Below are 19,123 nucleotides of genomic sequence, written 5' to 3'. Positions count from 1 at the left end.
TATCGGACACGACCTCATGGATGACCTTTGGCCTCTCTGTGGGGGGTTGGGATTTTGAGTTGCAGAGTTTACCAAAGTGTCCGTGTCTGTTCCAGGGGGAGCTTTGGACCCGACTGGCAGGACACCGATCTCTCCTGTGAGGGGTTCACACCGCAGCGCTGGCAAGGACACTCTGCTGGGCAGCTCAGGAATTGCTTTCCTTTTTTTTTGGAAAAATATATTTCATTCATAAAATATCTGGAAGAACATTACAAAACATTTCTAAATTGTCCTCACAAAAAGTACAATTAAATTCAACTTTTACACATGGATCACGAGTTGCTTCAATACGATCAATGAATATTACAACCATTTCAATCTGGTCATTACAGACAATCAGACAATGGGATTGGAATTATCAACATCCAAATGACTTTGACAGTCTGCTCGGGGAACCATCCCACAGGATCCACCCTCTCCTTTTCCCTCAGGGCCTCTAAGACGTTACGTGCTGACCACTGCCTGGTGGATTGTGGTCAAAGCTGTTTCTCTGCATAAATTTTTCCACCAGGGACAGGTGGTACGGCACGGTCCAACTACTTGGAGCGTTCCGCGGCTGCGTGGCCAGACCCATCCTTCACAACACCGGGGACAGGTAGAACCTCAGCACGTAGTGACACTCGGTGTTTGCGTACTGAGGGTCTACGCACAGCTTGATGCAGCCGCACACAAAGGTGGCCATCAGTACGAGGGCGATGTTGGCCACGTTTTTTCCTCATTTCTCTAGAGGCTGGTACATCGTGTCCCTGCAGACACGATCCATTTTCGACCTCCAGATAAAGCGGAAGATGGCTCATGTGATCGCCACCACGCAGGGGTGTGGAATGGGCCAGACCTGTGCCACGTACAGCAATAGCGAGAGTGCCTCACACCTGATGACCAGGTTCTTACCCGCAATGGAGAGTTTTCTTTCCACCATAGACGCTCGCTCCTTCCAGTTTCTAACACATGACCCGGTCCCTCTGAACCATATCTCCAGCACCTTCAGGCCGTCAGCCCTGACGGTGAAGGGGACAAAGGATCGGTCAGCCCAGTTCCCGAAGAACACAGCTCGCTCTTCCCACAATTTACCTTGACTCCCGAGGCCAGTTCGAACTGGTCGCAGATGTGGATCAGTCTGTGCACCGACAGCGGATCTGAGCAGAAGACGGCGACATTGTCCATGTACAGGGAGGCTTTGACCTGAGTGCCTCCACTGCCTGGGATTATCACTCCTCTTACGCCCGGATCCTTCCTGATGGACTCAGCAAAGGATTCTATGCAACACACGAAAAGAACAGGCAAGAGAGGACAGCCCTGCCTGACTCCAGATTTAATAGGAAAGCTATCTGAGTCCCACCCATTGAATGAGACTGCACTACTGTTGTTAGTGTAGAGCAGTTGGATCCAATTGCGAATTCCATCACTTCACGGAGTTTTACTCTTCTCGAAGGACTAAAGGGCCTTAGACAGTTCGTCAGGAGTTAGCGGTTTGTCCAGGCTCTCCCGCGTACTGTCGTCTAAGACCTCCGTGATAGAGGACAGGAAGGACTGGGAGGCCATGCTGTCTGGGGGCTTCACGTCATACAATCCGGCATAAAAGGATTTGCTGATCCTCAAAATGTCCAACTGCGATGACTTTACTGAGCCGTCTTCTTCCTTCAGGCTGCTGATCACAGAGCTCTCTCTGTGTACCTTTTGGAAAAAGAAACGTGAGCACGTCTCATCCTGCTCCACGGAGCGGACTCTGGAACGGAAGATGATCTTGGAGGCCTCCGAGGCAAAGAGCGAGGCTTGCTGGCTCTTCACCTCTTGGAGTTCCTCCTTGACATCGACCCCCATCGACTGCAGCCGGAGCAGATTCTGCATGTTTTTCTGGAGTCGGGACATTTCCCTCTGTTCTTTTCAAGCTTTCTGGGTGCCTTTGAGGATGAAAAACCTCTTGATGTTTCCCTTGATCGCTTCCCACCAGGGTGTCAGGGACTCAAAGAGGGGTTTCACGGTTCTCCAACTTTGTAATCCCTCTTGAGCTCCTCAATGTTCTCTGGGGTCAGCAGTTGCACATTTAGCTTCCATGCCCCCCTGCCCACCCTCTGGTCTTCCTCTAAGTGATAGTCAGCCAGTAGGAGGCAGTGGCTAGAGAAGAACACCGGCTTGAGGTTGGTGGATCTGACGCGAACGCACGGGACACAAACAGGAAGTCTATCCTGGAACGAATGGACCCGTCTGGCTGCGACCAGGCGTATCTACGCTGCGATCCGTCTGCAGGGTTGCTGAAGACGTCGTGCAGCTTGGCATCCTTTACTGTTTCCATCAGGGATCTGGACGTAGCGTCCAATCTGCTGTCGGCCCTGCCGGATCGTCCAGCCGCATCGATGATGCAGTTGAAGTCGCCGCCCAGAATGACCGGCCTGGAGGTCACCAGCAGCAGTGGGAGCTGATGAAAAACCTCCAGCCACTCGGCCTTTTGTGCCGGGGCGTACACGTTAATTAACCGGAGTGGAGCATTCTTGTACATTACATCTGCTACGAGGAGGCGCCCGCCCACCACCTCCTTAACCTCGGAGACGGTGAAGTTGCCTCCCCGCAGCAGTATACCCAGGCCGGAGGAATGAGAGTCGTTTCCTCCTGACCAGATTGATGGCCCATGGGACCACCATCGTGACCATTGCCTGTAGGAGCTGAGGTGCGGTATCGCACACTCCTGCAGAAACAACAGTTCAGCTTTGACCTTGGCAAGGTAGTCCAAGGTCGCAACACATCGCGTAGTAGATTTAATGCTATGCACATTTATGCATACAATCTTTACACCCATTTTAAAGCATTTAGTCTCTTACCAAACCTGTTGCCTCTGAGAATCCCAGACCTTTGGTCTGCTCCTGCATACCCATAGTGTTCACAAATCGCCTCACTTTGGATGGGCTGAGGAAACTGTCCTGAACCTCCCCATTGGAGATGTTCTGCTCAGGTGGCATCTGGGTGTTCTTGCAAGGGACGAGATTTGAATTGTGTCTGTTGCAGAAGTCTCACCAATCCTCTCCCCCTCTGGGGTGTTGCTGCTCCCGGCTTCCTGGAGCTGGGGAGCGCTGAGCGCTTCACTGCTCCCAGATTGCTGGGGCTGGGGTGCGCTGGCCTCTTCGGGTTGTGGGCAAAGTTGGGGTGCGCTGGTCTCCTCAATGTCTCCAGTGTTCTGGAGCTCGGGTGTCTCGGCTTCCAAATCCCTCGAGCTTTGCCGCTTCTTCTGTAGGTGCCGCCCTTGCCTTTCTTTATCCAAAGAGCAGCTGCCCTTGTCATCTGCTTCGGTTGGGAGACGCCTCTTCCCACTTGTCTGGGAAGTGGCTTGGTCCCTTCTTAGCCCCTGCTTCCTTTTGGCTCTCTCCACCAGCTGCCCTCCCCCTGCTGATTTTCCGCTGCTTCCTCCTCCATTGATTCGCTCTCCTGAGGAGTGGGAGGTTCAGGGGTCAGTGCTGTTGATTGGCTGTCTGCTGCCTCAATCTTTTCCTCCACCTTGTCTCTCTCTGTGTCCTCCTTTTTTCTATTGTTCTCATTGGAGGCCTTGGTGTTTGGAGTGTTGCAAGTGTCCTTGGTAGTAGTGACACGAACCATTTCCTCTGCTTCCCCCTCGTTGGCTTTGGCTGCCTGTGCATAAGTGAGGCAGCGTTTGGGGCAGGTCCTGTAGAGGTGACCTGCCTCGTCACACAGGTTGCAGCACTTAGTCTGTTTGCAGTCCTTTGTCTGGTGCCCTTCCTGTTTGCAGTTCTTACAGACGGCGGCGCTGCAGTTGGCCGCCACATGACCAGACTTGCCGCATGAGCGACAAAGTTTGGGCTTCCCAGCGTAGACAAGGTCGCCACGGCTTCCCCCGATAGCGAAGCTGGAAGGAGGGTGGAAGATGACTCCCTGACCATCGGTCCTGGGGGTGACCTTAACCTGGCGTTTGCTGGTCCAAATCCCAAAGGCGTCTCTAACCTCGGTGCAGGTCCCAACCTTGTCGACGTACCTGGCGAGGAAGGTGAACACGTCGGCGACAGGGACGTGGGGGTTGTAGAGATGCACCGTCACCACACGGTCCCGTTGCAACGGCAGAGCAAAGAGCGGCTCCACCGTCAGGATCTTCATCTCCGGCTGGTCTCTCTTCTCCTCAAACACCTTCAGGAACTTGACGCAGGCAGCAACATTCCTGAAGGTCACGTCGAAATATCCAGCGCTGTGGAAGTCCTGCAGGGAGTAGATCTCCTCCGTTTCAAATCCACACGACTCCAAAAGGATTTGCTCAAAGAAGAAGGCCTGATCCATGGGTGCACCTCCTTCGCTGTCTGTCACCGCCACCCTAACGCTGTTACCTACCCCCTGGTTTGGGGCGTGACTGGTTGTAGCCATCACCTCTTTAAATTCCCAATGTTCGGCACTGAATCCCCTTCAAAGGAGAAAAAACAGCCATAGAGGAGCCTCCAACACCAAAGAGCAAAAAGGCCAGAGCCTTTGCTGAAACCACCTTGTAAAAGAAATGATACCCACAAAAACAACCCTTACACACATGCAGAAGCAACCGTGATCATGGTCTCTTCCCTGCCAGGTAAGTATGCGATTGCTTACCCTGATTTGGATTGTCGCGGTGCCTTTGTGACTTTGATAAGCTGGACTGAGGGTTGTTTCTGCCCCATGTTGTATTCTCTCCCCTTAGGGTTGTCCTGTGTTTCTCGTGTGGCTCAGACAGTCTAACTATCCAGATTGCCTTGTCCAGGGTTAGATCATCTTTAGTTTGTTGGAGGTCAGAGTGGATCATCTGCAACACCCACCACGATTCTGTCTCTGATGAGTTCAGACTCCCAATCTCCATATTCACACCCGTCTGCTATCCTGTCGAGATCATTGATGGAATAATCGACAGGCTCCCCAGGCTGTCCCACTCTCTTGTTGAATTTAGCTCTCTGCAATTTTTTTTGGATTGCAAGTGGAAATAAACATAAAGGGATTTTAAAACCTCATCAAATTTGGCAAATAACTCATTAATATTCTGTCTGAAGATGATGTCATCTACAATTGGCCCTGTAGACTAAAGAAGTGTGTTACTTGCTCTTCCTCTGACTTTTTATTTAAACCAGAAGCGATGCTGCAGCTTAAAAAAGATTTCTCCAAATACCCTCATTCTGTGACTGGCCTGGGCCTTGGGTTAGTCCAAGTGGAGTTGGAAGTGTTGAATTGTGATCCATGTTAAAGATGTTTAAAGTGTGGGTACAGCTTTAAGAGCTTACAGGCTTCCAAGATGGCATCACCGTTCACTGTCATACAAAGGGTTTCCCACGCTTGCTGGGTTTGGTGGGCTATGCAACATGGTGGCAGCGTGCTTCTCAAAGGAAAATTTTTAACAATGGCTGCGTGGGTCAGCTGTTTGCGGACTTATTTTGTTCAGTGATTTACTGTTACGCGTCGTGAGGTGTTCAAATTCAATGCAGGCTTGCTGCTTTCCGAATCGGACAGTCGCCGCGTTCCCGAGAGGCTGAGTAATTTAATTTGCGCGGGCAAAACCGGTGGGCGGAAATCAGCGGGCACACGGGGGAGTCAGAGCAGCGCCCGCCAAAAATTAAAGGGCCAATTGACCCCGATTTTACGTTATCCGTGCAATTTTTCACTCATCGCAAGGGCAAAACCAGTGGGCGGAAATCACATTTTTATCATTTCCTCATCCACGGGCAGGATAAAAGGCCCCTGGAGCAGCAGCACTTTCTCTGTCATTGCCAGTCCTTTGCTGTGTGAGTCCAGAGTTTCCCCAGAGTTTCTTGGCATCTCGTTTGATTGTCAAGCCCACATTTCAGCATCGCAGGTCCTCATCTTCCCTGGAAGGTCCCCCTGAGTATTGCAGCACAGTTGCTCCTTCATTTTAAAGCCACTGCTCCTCTGCATCCCATCTAATGGGGACAGTGTATTCCACCGGTGGAACCACCCCTGAAGGGGAAGAGAGGGGCAGGAGGGAGCGGAGGCCAGGTGGGCATGGGCTCAGTTGGTGTAGGGCCAGCAGGGAGGCCAAGGTAGGAGGGCACGATGAAGACATCACTGCCCAGTGGCTAGAGTCTTCAGGCAGCGACCCAACTGCATCCTGGCAGCCTTCAGGGAGCTGCCTCTTCCGTTTTCGAATAGTCCGCCGGGTCCCCATTGGACCTGGTGCCTGACGAGTTCCCGCCCTCACACACAGAAAAAGCATCCGGCGATCCCGTTTTACACTGCGAGGGCCTTAATTGGCCACCAAGCGTAAGAGTGGGTTTTATATCCGGGAGCTGGATTTACATCCGCTTCGGCTATGCTGACTTCAGGCGCATCCCGAGAGTAAAATTCAGGTCTTAGTCTTTCCGCGTTTTAGTTAAGTTGAGGGTTTTTGATCCTGAGCTGCCACCTTGTTGGGATGGTGTTGGTCACACAATCTGTCTGTTCAAGAAATCTTCATAATCTTCTGAATATTAACAGCAAGTCTTTATTAACTACTTGTAATGATACACATATACGCAGTAAAGGGTACAGGCAAGGAGCTAACTCCATGTCCAGGTCTTAATACATCTCTTTTCAACACCACACTGACCCTAGGTCTGGGTCATGTGCCTTCCTACATCATTGTGTGGGTGGTACTGGGCTCAGTCCCACTTTAACCCTGTATGTGCCAAACCCTTCTACTACAGGAAGGAGTGATTAAACAACAGAATGGATGATGGTGTGAAGGGATTACCCATTTCAAACAGAGATGAGGGGGAATTTCTTCTCTCAGAGGATTGTGAATCTTTGGAATTCTCTACCCCAGAGAGCAGTGGAGACTGGCTCATTGAATATACTCGAGGCTGAGTTAGACTGAATCTCAAATGACAAGAGCATTAAGGGTTGTTGGGAACAGGATAGTAAGTGGAGTTGAGACCAGGATCTGATGAGTTATGATCTAATTGAATGACAGAGAAGCCTCGAGGGACTGGGTGCTCCTATTTCTTCTGTTAAATTGAGCAGCAAGATGACAAGTAACACCTGAAAAACACAACTACCAGGAGTGGGGTTCGAACCCACGCAGACACATGTCCATTGGATCTTAAGTCCAACGCCTTAACCACTCGGCCATCCTGGTATATGGGGAACATTGAATCAAATGAAATTGAATGTGATTAGGATGCCATCTGACTTTGTACAATTTCTCATTCTGACTGCTCGTCCTTCCGAAGCTAATGAATTGGAACAGACTGTGAACTGGAAAACAATCTATAAACACTGCAGTGTATTTAACTCCTTGTCCAACACTGTGAGACAGCTTTCAGTGTTTATAAAGAGTATAATTTATTGAGTGGTCTCTTGGATCAAACAGGGTAACAGAAGGGGGTTTGTGTACAGAGGATTTGGGGGTGAGCTCTGATTCCGAACCCTTTCTGGATTGTAAGGAATAAAGAATGAATGAGAGCGAGAGATGCAATGTGGGAGAAGGGATGATGGAAGAATTTGTCCATGAACCTGATTAAAAGTTGCTCAAGCATAAGATAATATTAAGATATCATGAGCGGAACATTAACATAATTTGAGCTCCAAGATCTGGTTGGGTCCCATTCCCCTGAAGTGAGGAACAAGCCGGTGGGGAAATTCCCCCGGAATTCTATTCCCTGTAAGAAGATTAGCTCACGGTGAGGTGGAAATAACTCCATTGGGACTGTGTCAGATTGAAGAACCATTGTTCACTCCCTGGTTTTGAGCGTTTTAATTTGGTTTCATCTCCATTTAAATTAGAGAGAATCCAAGGAGAGACTTTCCACTCCTGACCCCGTGTCTCTCAGACTAATGGGAGTGAAACCACATCTGACACCGAGCCTGAACAGGGAGGCCTGCTCTCCCCGTGTTTAAAGGGAATGAATCTGACCTTAACCTTGTCTTAATGTAACGTTGACTGTCTGGAAATGTCTGGTTGAGAATGTTTTCCTCTTATATTAATGGAGCGGATGAGCAGAAATGAGAGGCTGTTCAACCGAGAGGTTTGGAAGTGGGTGAAGGGGCGGAGAAACGGTGGGAGTGAGAGGGACAGTGAGTCGGCTGTGGTCAATAGAACGTCAGGAATGAAGGTCAGAGGAACAGAACAGGCTGGAAAGACAGAAAAAGTGAGGAGCAGAGGCTGTGAGTAAGAGTGAGTAAAGGACAGGTTTGTTCAGTTGGTTGGGGTGTGGTGTTTATAATAGCCGGGATCTGGGTTTGATCCTCTCCCAGCTCAAAGCGAATTGGACCAACATTCTGTCTGTACAATTATAGAATGATGCAAGGAAGCAGGAGGCCATTTGGCCCATCGTGTCTGTGCTGCCTTTTTGGTGAAACTCTACAATCAGTCCTAATTCCTGCTTTTACCCTAAAACCCCGGACATTTTTCTATTCCAGTGTTGATCCAAATCTCTTTTGAAAGTTACTATTGAATCTGCTTCCAGAAGCTGATCAGACAGAACATTCCAGATCACAGGAACTCACTGTGTAAAAAATGTTTCCTCATGTCACCTCTGCTTCTGTTGTCAATCACCTTAAATTTGTGTCCTCTGGTTATCAACCCGTCTGCCGTCAGAAACAGTTTCTCCCTATTGACCCGATCAAAACAGTTCAGGATTTTGAACGCCTCTGTCAAATTGCCTCTTCTCTGCTCCAAGGAGAACAACCCCAGCTTCTCCAGTCTCCCCACAAAACTGAAGTCCCTCACCCCTGGTATCATTCCAGTAAATCTCTTCTGTTCATTTCCTCCCTCTCGTCAATAATTGGGATGAAATGTTTTAGAGGAAAAGCACAAATGAAATAAAGAGTGAGAGAGAATTAAATGTTGATGAAAATGGGCATCAATGTTTGGAAAGAGCGAACGATTGAAGTTGAATTATTGATCAGTGAGGGGAATATATCACACTTTGAGGTTTCAGTGGGTGGATTTACTGATCAAGCTAGGAATTGAGGGGAAGCTGGTTCATGGTCTGTGGAACAAACTCCTCTCCGTGGGGCAGAGCCAACAGCTGTCTCTATCCAATAACAGGCAGGGAAGAGCCAGTGCCTCAGGATTGGCTCGGTCAGTCTGGAGGGTATTAGAGTTTGAATCTTCGGGTTGTGGATTCTTTCTGTAAGTTGGTTGCTTGTTCTGTTCCGTTTTTAGCTTGTTTTCACAGGCGATCTCCAGATCTCACAGAATCACAGCGCAGAAGAGGCCCTTTGGCCCATCGAGTCTGCACCGACACGTGAAAAACACCTGACCTACCTACCTAATCCCATTTATCAGCACATGTTATGACATGCCAAGTGTTCGTCCATGTACTTTTTAAAGTATGTGAGGCAACCCGCCTCCAACACCCTCCCAGGCAGTGCATTCCAGACTGTCACCACACTCTGGGTAATACAATTTTTCCTCACATCCCCCCTAAACCTCCTGCCCCTCACCTTGAACTTATGCCCCCTTGTGACTGACATTTCAAAAAGGGGAACAGCTGCTCCCTATCCACCCTGTCCATGCCCCTCATAATCTTATACACCTCGATCAGGTCGCCCCTCAGTCTTCTCTGCTCCAACGAAAACAATACTTGTCTATCCAACCTCTCTTCATAGCTTAACTGTTTCATTCCAGGCACCATCCTGGTGAATCTCCTCAGTACCTCCTCCAGTGCAATCACATCCTTCCTATAATGTGGCGATCAGAACTGCACACAGTACTCCAGCTGTGGCCTCACCAAGGTTCTATACAACTCCAACATGACCTCCCTACTTTTGTAATCTATGCCTCGATTGATAAAGGCAAGTGTCCCATATGCCTTGTTCACTACCCCACTAACATGTCCCTCTGCCTTCAGAGATCTATGGACACACATGCCAAGGCCCCTTTGTTCCTCAGAACTTTCTAGTGTCAGGCCATTCACTGAAAACTTCCTTGTCAAATTACTCCTTCCAAAGTGTATCACCTCACACTTTTCAGAGTTTAATTCCATCTGCTACTTATCTGCCCATTTGACCATCCCGCCTATATCTCCCTGTAGCCCAAGACACTCAACCTCACTGTTAACCAACGGCCAATCTTTGTCATCCACAAACTTACTAATTCTACCCCCCCCCCCGACATAGTCATCTATATCGTTTATATAAATGACAAATAATAGGGTGAGCACAGATCCCTGTGGTATGCCACTGGATACTGGCTTCCAGTCACTGAAGCATTCTCTTGTCATCACCCTCTGCCTCCTACAAATAAGCCAATGTTGAATCCACCTTATCAAATTACCCTGTATCCCATGTGAATTTGCCTTCTTTATAAGCCTCCCATGTGGGACCTTGTCAAAGGCTTTGCTGAAATCCACATAAACTACATCAACGGCACTACCCTCATCTACACACCTGGTCACCTCCTCAAAAAATTCAATCAAATTTGTTAGACATGACCTTCCTCTGACAAAGCCATGCTGACTATCCCTGATCAAACCTTGCCTCACCAAGTGGAGATAGATTCTCTCCTTCAGAACTTTCTCCAATAGCTTGACGTGAGACTCACTGGCATGTAGTTCCCTGGCTTATCTCTACAACCCTTCTTAAATAGCGGAACTACATTAGCTGTTCTCCAGTCCTCTGGCACCATCCCCATGGCCAGAGAGGAATTAAAAATTTGGGTCAGAGACCATACAATCTCCTTCCTTGCCTCCCTCAGCAGTCTGAGACACAAATCATCTGGACCTGGAGATTTGTCCACTTTTAAGCCTACCAACACCTCCAATACCTTGTCACTCCCATATCAATTGGCTTAAGAACCTCGCAGTCTCTCTCCCCGAGTTCAATACCTTCATCCTCATTCTCTTGGGTGAAGACGGATGTGAAGTATTCATTCAACACTCTAGCAATGTCCTCTGGCTCCACCCATAGAATGCGCTCTTGGTCACTTATGGGCCCTACTCATTCCCAGGTTATCCTCTTCCCATTGATATGCTTATAGAATATCTTGGGATTTTCTCCGGATAGTCGGAGTCCGGATGTACCCCAGAAGATGCACCATGGGACATTATCGGAAGTGCCAACGCACTGACTCCACGGGAACTGCCAGGGAAGTTTGAACATCTGATGGGCAATTCACCTGCTCCCTGGGACCCTCCGCAAAAGTCTCCAACTTCAGACAGTTCCCGTGTACTTACCTGAATAGATACCAAGGAAATGTTAGACCGATGAAAACCTAGTCTAACTCCTGGGTAATTGCACAGCTGACTGACCAATCACTCACAATATCCTCCCACCTGACTGCCTCGTGACCCCCAACTACCCCCTGACCCCTGACTCCCCATTGACCTCCCGACACCCCCAACTCGACCTGACTAGCTGCTCCACCCGACTCCCCCAGCGCACCCCATTCCCCCGACTCAACCTGACTAGCCTTTGCCACCAGGACAGAGTTTGATGTTGGGAATGTTCCGGCAATAATAGTTTCCAGAAATAAATTCTCTTTCCTGTCAATTCTGATTTTCACACTCGGTTTTAATCTCATACACTTTTATATTGGAACAATCTTTCAGAAATGTGCTGTGTCCATTTTTTGTGTAACAGCTCTGTCACCCAGTGTGAGAAATAAAACACAAACCGTCCAGTGTGGGGCTCAAACCCACACCCAGCTCCGTCTGTGTGTCCGCTCAGTTCAGTTAGATCGAGCGCAGTGTAATAACACCAAGGTTACAGGGCTTTCACACAAGATAGAGAGGGAGTTAAAAAGGGAGCTGGGGTGGCCATTTCTGTTAGAGAAGCAATTCCATCTGTGAGAAGGATTGAAAGATTAGATGGATCATCAACTGAGGCCAGATTGATTGATTTTAGTATCAAAAAAGAGGCAGTCACACTGCTGGGAATGTACTATAGACCCCCAAACAGTCAGAGGAAGGTAAGAGAGAAAATATGGAGGCAAATCTCTGAGCAGTGCAAAAACAGTAGGGCAGTAATTGTAGGGGTTTTTTAACTACCCCAATATTAACTGGGATAGTTTCAGTGTGAGAGCAATGGAGGGAACAGAATTCTCTTGAAGCATTCAGGAGAACTTTTTTGGCCAGTATGTAGCAAGTCCAAGAAGAGAGGGCACAGTTCTGGACTTAGCTTTAAAAATTGAATCAGGTGGAAGGAGTCACAGTGGGGAGCATTTTTGTAGTAGTGATAATAGTTCAGTTAATTTTAACATCATTGTGGAAAAGGACAGTGATAGAACAGGAGTTAAACTTCTAAATTGGGGCACGGCCAATTTTATAAGCTGAGGAGTGATTTAGCAAAAGTGGATGGAAACAGTTACTTGAAGGTAAATCAGTGTCAGGGCGGTGAGAGGCAACCAACGAGGAGATTCAAGGGGTTCAGAGTAAACATGTTCCCACAAAGAAATGGGTGGGAGAGACAAATCTAGAGCCCTCTGGATATCAAGGAGCTTTCAAGGAAAGATAAGGCAGAAAAGGAAAGCTTATGTCAGACACTGAGAACTGAATATTACAGAAAGCTGAGAGAAGTAGGGAAAGCGGACGGGTGAAATCAAAAAGGAAGTTAGGAAAATAAAGAGAGGGCATGAAAGAATATTGGCAAGCAAAATCAACACAAAGATGATTGATCAATACATTTAGAGTAAGAGGATAATGAAGGAAAGAGTGGAGCTCATAAAACACCGAAAAGGTAACCTGTGTATGGAGGCGGAGGATGTGGGTATGGGTCTGAATGAATACTTTGCATCTGTCTTAACAAAAGAGGGGGAGGAGGCAGACATTGTAGTTCAGGAGGAGGAGTGTGAAGTATTGGATGTGATAAACGTAGGGAGAGAGGAAGTATCAAGGGGATTAGCATCGCCAGAAGTGGATAAATCACCAGGGCTGGATGAAATGTACCCCAGGAGGTGTCCGCTCCAGTCAACAAAGATCTGACTACACTAATCCCATTTTCCAGCGCTTGGCACATAGTCCTGGAGGCTATGGCAACACAAGTGAATATCTAAATACTTCTTAAATGTTACGAGAGTTTCTGACTCAACCATCCTTTCAGGCAGTGAGTTCTAGACTCCCACCACTCTCTGGGTGAAAAAATGTTTCCTCAACACCCCTCTCAGCCTTCTACCTCTTCCCTTAAATCGATGTCCCCTGCTTATTGACCCATCTACTAATGGAAAACGTGCCCTCCTATCCACCCTATCTATGCTCCTCATAATCTTATACACCTCTATCAGGTCCCCTCTCAACCTTCATTGCTCCAAGGAAAACAACCCCAGCCTATCCAATCTTTCCTCATGGCTCAGACCCTCCAGCCCAGGCAGCATCCTGGTAAATCTCCTCTGCAACATCTCCAGCGCATTCACATCCTTCCTATAATGTGGTGACCAGAACTGCACACAGTACTCCAGTTGTGGCCTAACCAGCGTTTTATACAGTTCCAGCATAACCTCCCTGCTCTTGTATTCTATGCTTCGGCTAATAAAGGCAAGTGTCCCACATGCCTTCTTAATCACCTTATCTAGCTGCCCTGCTACCTTCAGGGATCTTTGGATATGCTGACCAAGGTCCCTCTGATATTCAGTGCTTTTCAGGGTCCTACCATTCATAGTGTATTCCCTTGCCTTGTTAGCCATCCCCAAGTGCATTACCTCACACTTTTCCGGGTTGAATTCCATTTGCCACTGCTCTGCCCACCTGACCAGTCCATTGATATCCTCCTGCAGTTTACGGCTATCCTCCTCACTATTTACCACTCTACCAATTTTCCTCTTATCTGCAAACTTCTTAATCATACCCCCTACATTTAAATCTAAATCATTTATGTACACCACAAACAGCAAGGGCCCCAGCACCGAGCTCTGCGGAACCCCACTAGAAATAGACTTCCAGTCACAGAAACATCCCTCTACCATCACCCTCTGCTTCCTGCCTCTCAGCCAATTTTGGATCCAACATGCCACTTTGCCTTGGATCCCATGGGCTCTTACTTTCATGCCCAGTCTGCCATGAGGGACTTTATCAAAAGCCTTACTAAAGTCAAACGCATTACCCTCATCAACACTCCTGGTTACCTCCTCAAATAATACGATCAAACTTTTCAAACACGATCTTCCCTTAACAAACCCATGCTGACTGTCCCCGATTAATCCTTGTCTCTCCAAGGCCAGATATATTCTGTCCCTCAGAATTCTTTCTAGTAACTTCCCCACAACTGCGGTTAGACTGACTGGCCTGTAATTTCCTGGTCTATCCCTTCCTCCCTTTTTTAATAATGGGACAACGTTAGCAGTCCTCCAGTCCTCTGGCACCGCACCTGTGGCCAGAGAGGATTTGAAAATTGCCAGGGCCCCTGATATCTCTTCCCTTGGCTTCCACAACAGCCTGGGATACATCTCATCCGGGCCTGTGGATTTATCCATTTCTAAGGCCGCTAGACCTGCAAGTGCCCCCTCTCTCTCTATGTTAATTTCCTCTAATATTTCACAGTCCTCCATCCTGATATCTGTATCTGCGTCGTCCTTTTCCATTGTGAAGACCGACGTAAAGGATTCATTGAGGACTGCACCCATGTCTTCCGGGTCCACACACAGATTACCTCTATTATCCCAAATTGGCCCTACTCTTTCCCTAGTTATTCTCTTACTCTATATATATTTAAATAACCCCTTTGGGTTTTCCTTTATTCTACACACCAATGCTTTCTCATGCACTCTCTTAGCTTTCCTAATTTCCTTTTTAAGTTCCCCTCTACACTTTTTACACCCCTGTAAGGACTCAGCTGTATTGAGCCCTCGGTATCTGCCATAAACTTCTCTCGTTTTCTTCATCCTAACTTTTATGCACCTTGACATCCAGGGTTCTCCAGGATTGGTTCCCCCCACCCATTGTCTTTACGGGAACATATTTGCCCTGTGCTCTCACTATTTCCTCCTGGAAGACCCTCCACTGCTCTGGCACAGTTTTATCTGCAAGTAGCTGCTCCCAGTCCACTTGTGCCAAATCGCATCGCAACTTAGTAAAAAAGCCTTTCCCCAGTTTAGAACTTTTATTCCTGGCCCAACCTTATCCTTTTCCATAACTATCCGAAATCTAACTGAGTTATGGTCACTATCTCCAAAATGCTCCCCTACTGATATGCCTTCCACCTGCCCGGGCTCATTTCAGAATATTAGGTCCAGAACTGCCCCCTCCCTTGCTGGGCTTTCTACGCACTGTCTAAAAAAGTTCTCCTGGATGCAACTTCAGAATTTTGCTCCCTCCCTACCTTGCACAATAAAACTATCCAAGTTCATATTTGGGTAGTTAAAATCCCCTACCATTACTGCCCTATTATTCTTACACTTCTCTGAAATTTGTCTACATATTTGATCCTCTATCTCTCCCTGACTGTTTGGGGGCCTATAGTACACAGGTCATATCTGACTAATTAGATTGAAGTTTTTGAGGAAGTAACAAGTAGGATTGATGAGGGTGGTATAGTTGATGTGATACACATTGATTAAAACAAGGCTTTCGACAAGGTTCCACATGGCAGACTGCTTAAAAAAATAAAAGCCCATAGGATCCAGGGGAACATAGGAAGCTGGATACAAAATTGGCTCAGTGGCAGGAAACAAAGGATGGATGTTTTTGCGACTGGAAGGCTTTTTCCAGTCAGGTTCCGCAGGGCTCAGAACTGGGCCCCCTGCTTTTTGTGGTCTATATTAATGATTTGGGCATAAATGTAGAATGATCAAGAAGTTTACAGACAGCAGAAAAATTGGTTGATAGCGAGGAGAGTTGCTGTGGACTGGAGGAAGATATCAATAGACTGGTCAAGTGGGCAGAAAAGTGGCAAATGGAATTCAACCCAGAGAAGTGTGAGGTGATGCATTTGGGGAGGTCAAACAAGGCAAAGGATTACACAATAAATGGGGGGGGACCGAGAGGTGTAGAGGAAGTGAGGGGTATTAGAGTGAATGTCCACAGATCCCAGAAGGTAGCAGGACAGGTTGAGAAGGTGGTTAAGAAGGCAGATGGAATCCTTTCATTTCTTAGCCGAGGTGTAGAATATAAGAACAGGGAGGTTATGCTGGAACTATATAAAACATTAGTTAGGCCACAACTTGAGTACTGTGTGCTGTTCTGGTCACCTCGTTACAGAAAGGATGTAATTGCATTCGAGAGGGAACAGAGGAGATTTACCAGGATGTTACCAGGGCTGGAAAATTGCAAATATGAGGAAAGATTGGAGAGGCTGGGGTTGTTCCCCTTGGAACAGAGGAGGCTGAGGGGAGATTTGATTGAGATGTACAAAATTGTGAAGGGCCTGGATAGACTGGATGGGAAGGGCCTATTTCCTTTAGCAGAGAGCTCATTGATGAGGGGATATAGATTTTAAGTGATTGATAGAAAGATTAGAGGGGAGATGAGGAAAACCTTTTCTCACCCAGAGGATTGTGTGGGTCTGGAACTCACTGCCTGAAAGGGGAGTAGAGGCCGGAACCCTCAACTCATTGAAAAGGTGTCTGGATATGCACCTCAACTGCCGGAACCTGCAGGGCTACGGACCAAGTGCTGGAAAGTGGGATTAGGCTGGGGGGGTTCGTTCTTCAGCTGGGGCAGACACGATGGGCCGAGTGGCCTCTTTCTGCGCTGTAAACATTCTACGATTCTACGTTACATTCAGACGGTTGCTATGCAGCCATTCACACCTCATCTGGACACATCTTTTGTTTCTTTATTTTACCCATTACCACTGCCTCTGGCTTTTGTACCATGAAACCTTTTATCCTTTAATCTCTCCTGCCATCCACCCTATCACACACCTTCCCTTTTGTTCATCGACATCTTTCCCCACCAGACCAACTCCTATTGGTCCAAATAAAATCGGCCTTCCTGGTAATAAATCCATGAGTTCTGTCATTGGTGGAGATTGTGGAGATTGGGGCTGGTTAATTGGTTCAATGTTGCTGCTTCTGGTCTCATTGGTGTCAGTGAGTGCAGCTTGTGTGTATAAAAGGTGCTGCTCGGTGGCTGAAGGGATGGTTGAGTTGTTTGGTATCATGGGGGATTTTGTAGTGAGGGCTTTGTTCCCAGTGCTGGTGCTAGTTGGAGCTCTTTGTGGCTCTGATACTTGGCAACAGTTTCAAGGCCAGAGGTTTCTATGGAGCAGAGTCAAAGCCACCCCTGTGCCTCAGACATTCTCTCCTCCTGGGCCTCCCTTTGGTTCCCATTTCCGTGTGTCTGAGGGTGGGAGTGTGTCTCCACTGCAGACTGTGATGGTGCAGTGTGGAGAGGACAAGCTGCTGCTCAGGGTCCAGCTGGATTTATTTGGAACCAGGCACCTGATCAAAGCTGCTGACCTGACCCTGGTGGACAGCAGGCTGTTGGCCAACCAGTATATACTCTCAGAACCACACTGTCCTCTTTGACTATGGACTCCATGAGTGTGGCAGCAGGTTGCAGGTAATGGGAATCCTCAGCTCTTGCTCTAAGCTTGGGCTGTAGGTTGTTCCCCACTCTTCATTCCAACACTGAGTGAGATGTCAATGATATTGAGGAGATATATCTCCTGCTTTATAAAACTACAAATTAGCTTTCTATCTTGTATTGTATTTTGCATTAACTGGTTCCTGAGTCTCTCCAACCTATGACATCAGCCCCATTGGTCTTGAACCTTCTCTTTGGATCCTCCAAGCTTTTCCTTTTGTTGTTTAGAGGATTTTCATCTCTATTCCCCTCATTCAGATCAATCCAACTGGAGGTTTCAGTCCAGTTTAATCCAACCAGGTTGTGCCTTAAATGAAGAAAATGGAATGAGAATGGAGATGTATTGGACTAAAGAGGAACTCCACACTTCCCACTTTTCCTGTCATTGGAATAACTGGTGCTCTGGCTTCAAACTCTTCTATTTCCATGCTCCATGTTACTGTCCACTTGTGGCTCCTTTTTACTGTTAACTGAAGCTGTCCTTTTGTTGAGTCACTTCCCTATTAATGGATCCTGGTCTTGTTCTGATGATCGCCCTCTTTGGATAAAGGGCTGAGGTTGCATTGCAGCCCATAATGAGGCCATTCGGCCCCTCGAGCCTGTTCCCCAATCATTAAGATCCTGACCGAACTTCTACACAACCGCCATGTTCCTGTCCTCTTAACAAGTTCTTTGATTCCTGTCATCAAAATATGATAAATATCCTAATATTGTGCTTTATTGTATTATTGGGGTTTGGATAATTTGTGTGGGGCTGAATTGGACAGTTGGTCTGGAGGCTTTGAGTCATCAAAAAGAATCGAGCTTTGAAATGCTAAATCCATAAACATGGCTGAAGTTTTAGAATGAGATGTGATGAAAATTTGCTTTTTCATATAACTTCGGATAGCTTGAATTTCCAAGCGATGGTGGGATGTTACACCCAGCTTTCAGAAACTAAGCTGAAGTGTTAATTTTTTCAAAAGGTTACTGATAAATTAGTACTCAAGTTTTATATTATGAAAAGTGAAGTTGCAACAAGATATGGGAACAATGCAATTTACCTGTCAAGGGGATGAGGCTGAGTCAGTGGTGAAGACATCCTAAGATCTTTCACAAATGTGAGAAGCCTCCAGCCTCTGCATCAAGTTCCTGTCTAAAGGAACCAAGGATGTGTTAACTCGTGTTGAATTCTCCTGTCCAGGTGGTGTTGCTTTGCCTGGGTCCATTCAAATTTTTTTTACTGTTGCCTTAATAAAGGTGTCACTGGGAGCCAGATTAATCAGAAGATTTTGGGAGTTCTTATAGTAATTTATAGACCTATGTATGTGCTTAATCTCTTTTTTAGTTCATGTTTACATTTTTATCTAAACCTCCTGAATTTGTGGCAGTCTTTGCTGTTCCTGAATTCCGGACACTGATCTCAAAATAAAATACTAATTGCAAAACAGTTGAGCGCATGATCAAGTTTCCCTCGTGGATTTGATCCACCTGACTAGCATCATCTGCCACATCATAACATTCCCTTAATGACACAAAATAAATCCATCTGTCTCAAACGTACTCCGTGACTGAGCATTCACAGCTCTCTGGGATAGAATCCCAAAGATTCACCACCTGCTGAATGAAGTAATTCCCTGTCACATTAATCTTAAGTGACCCCCTGACCTGAGAAGCCTACACCTAATAATCAACTCTCC

The 19,123-nt window shown here is 47.2% G+C and overlaps 1 protein-coding gene and 1 non-coding gene across 2 annotated transcripts in view; both read right to left on the bottom strand.

Moving 5' to 3' along the window:
* The window catches only part of LOC144668735 (zona pellucida sperm-binding protein 3-like), a 170,153-nt gene that overhangs the window by 107,010 nt on the left and 44,020 nt on the right, over positions 1-19,123 (bottom strand). The window lies entirely within an intron of this gene.
* Positions 7,038-7,120, bottom strand: trnal-uaa (transfer RNA leucine (anticodon UAA)). The gene has a single exon. It is a non-coding gene; the product is annotated as a tRNA-Leu (tRNA).

Source organism: Cetorhinus maximus, chromosome 28 (genome assembly GCF_964194155.1).
Source record: "Cetorhinus maximus chromosome 28, sCetMax3.hap1.1, whole genome shotgun sequence".
NCBI classification, from domain to species: Eukaryota; Metazoa; Chordata; class Chondrichthyes; order Lamniformes; family Cetorhinidae; genus Cetorhinus; species Cetorhinus maximus.
This window is presented reverse-complemented; position numbering and strand designations above follow the sequence as displayed.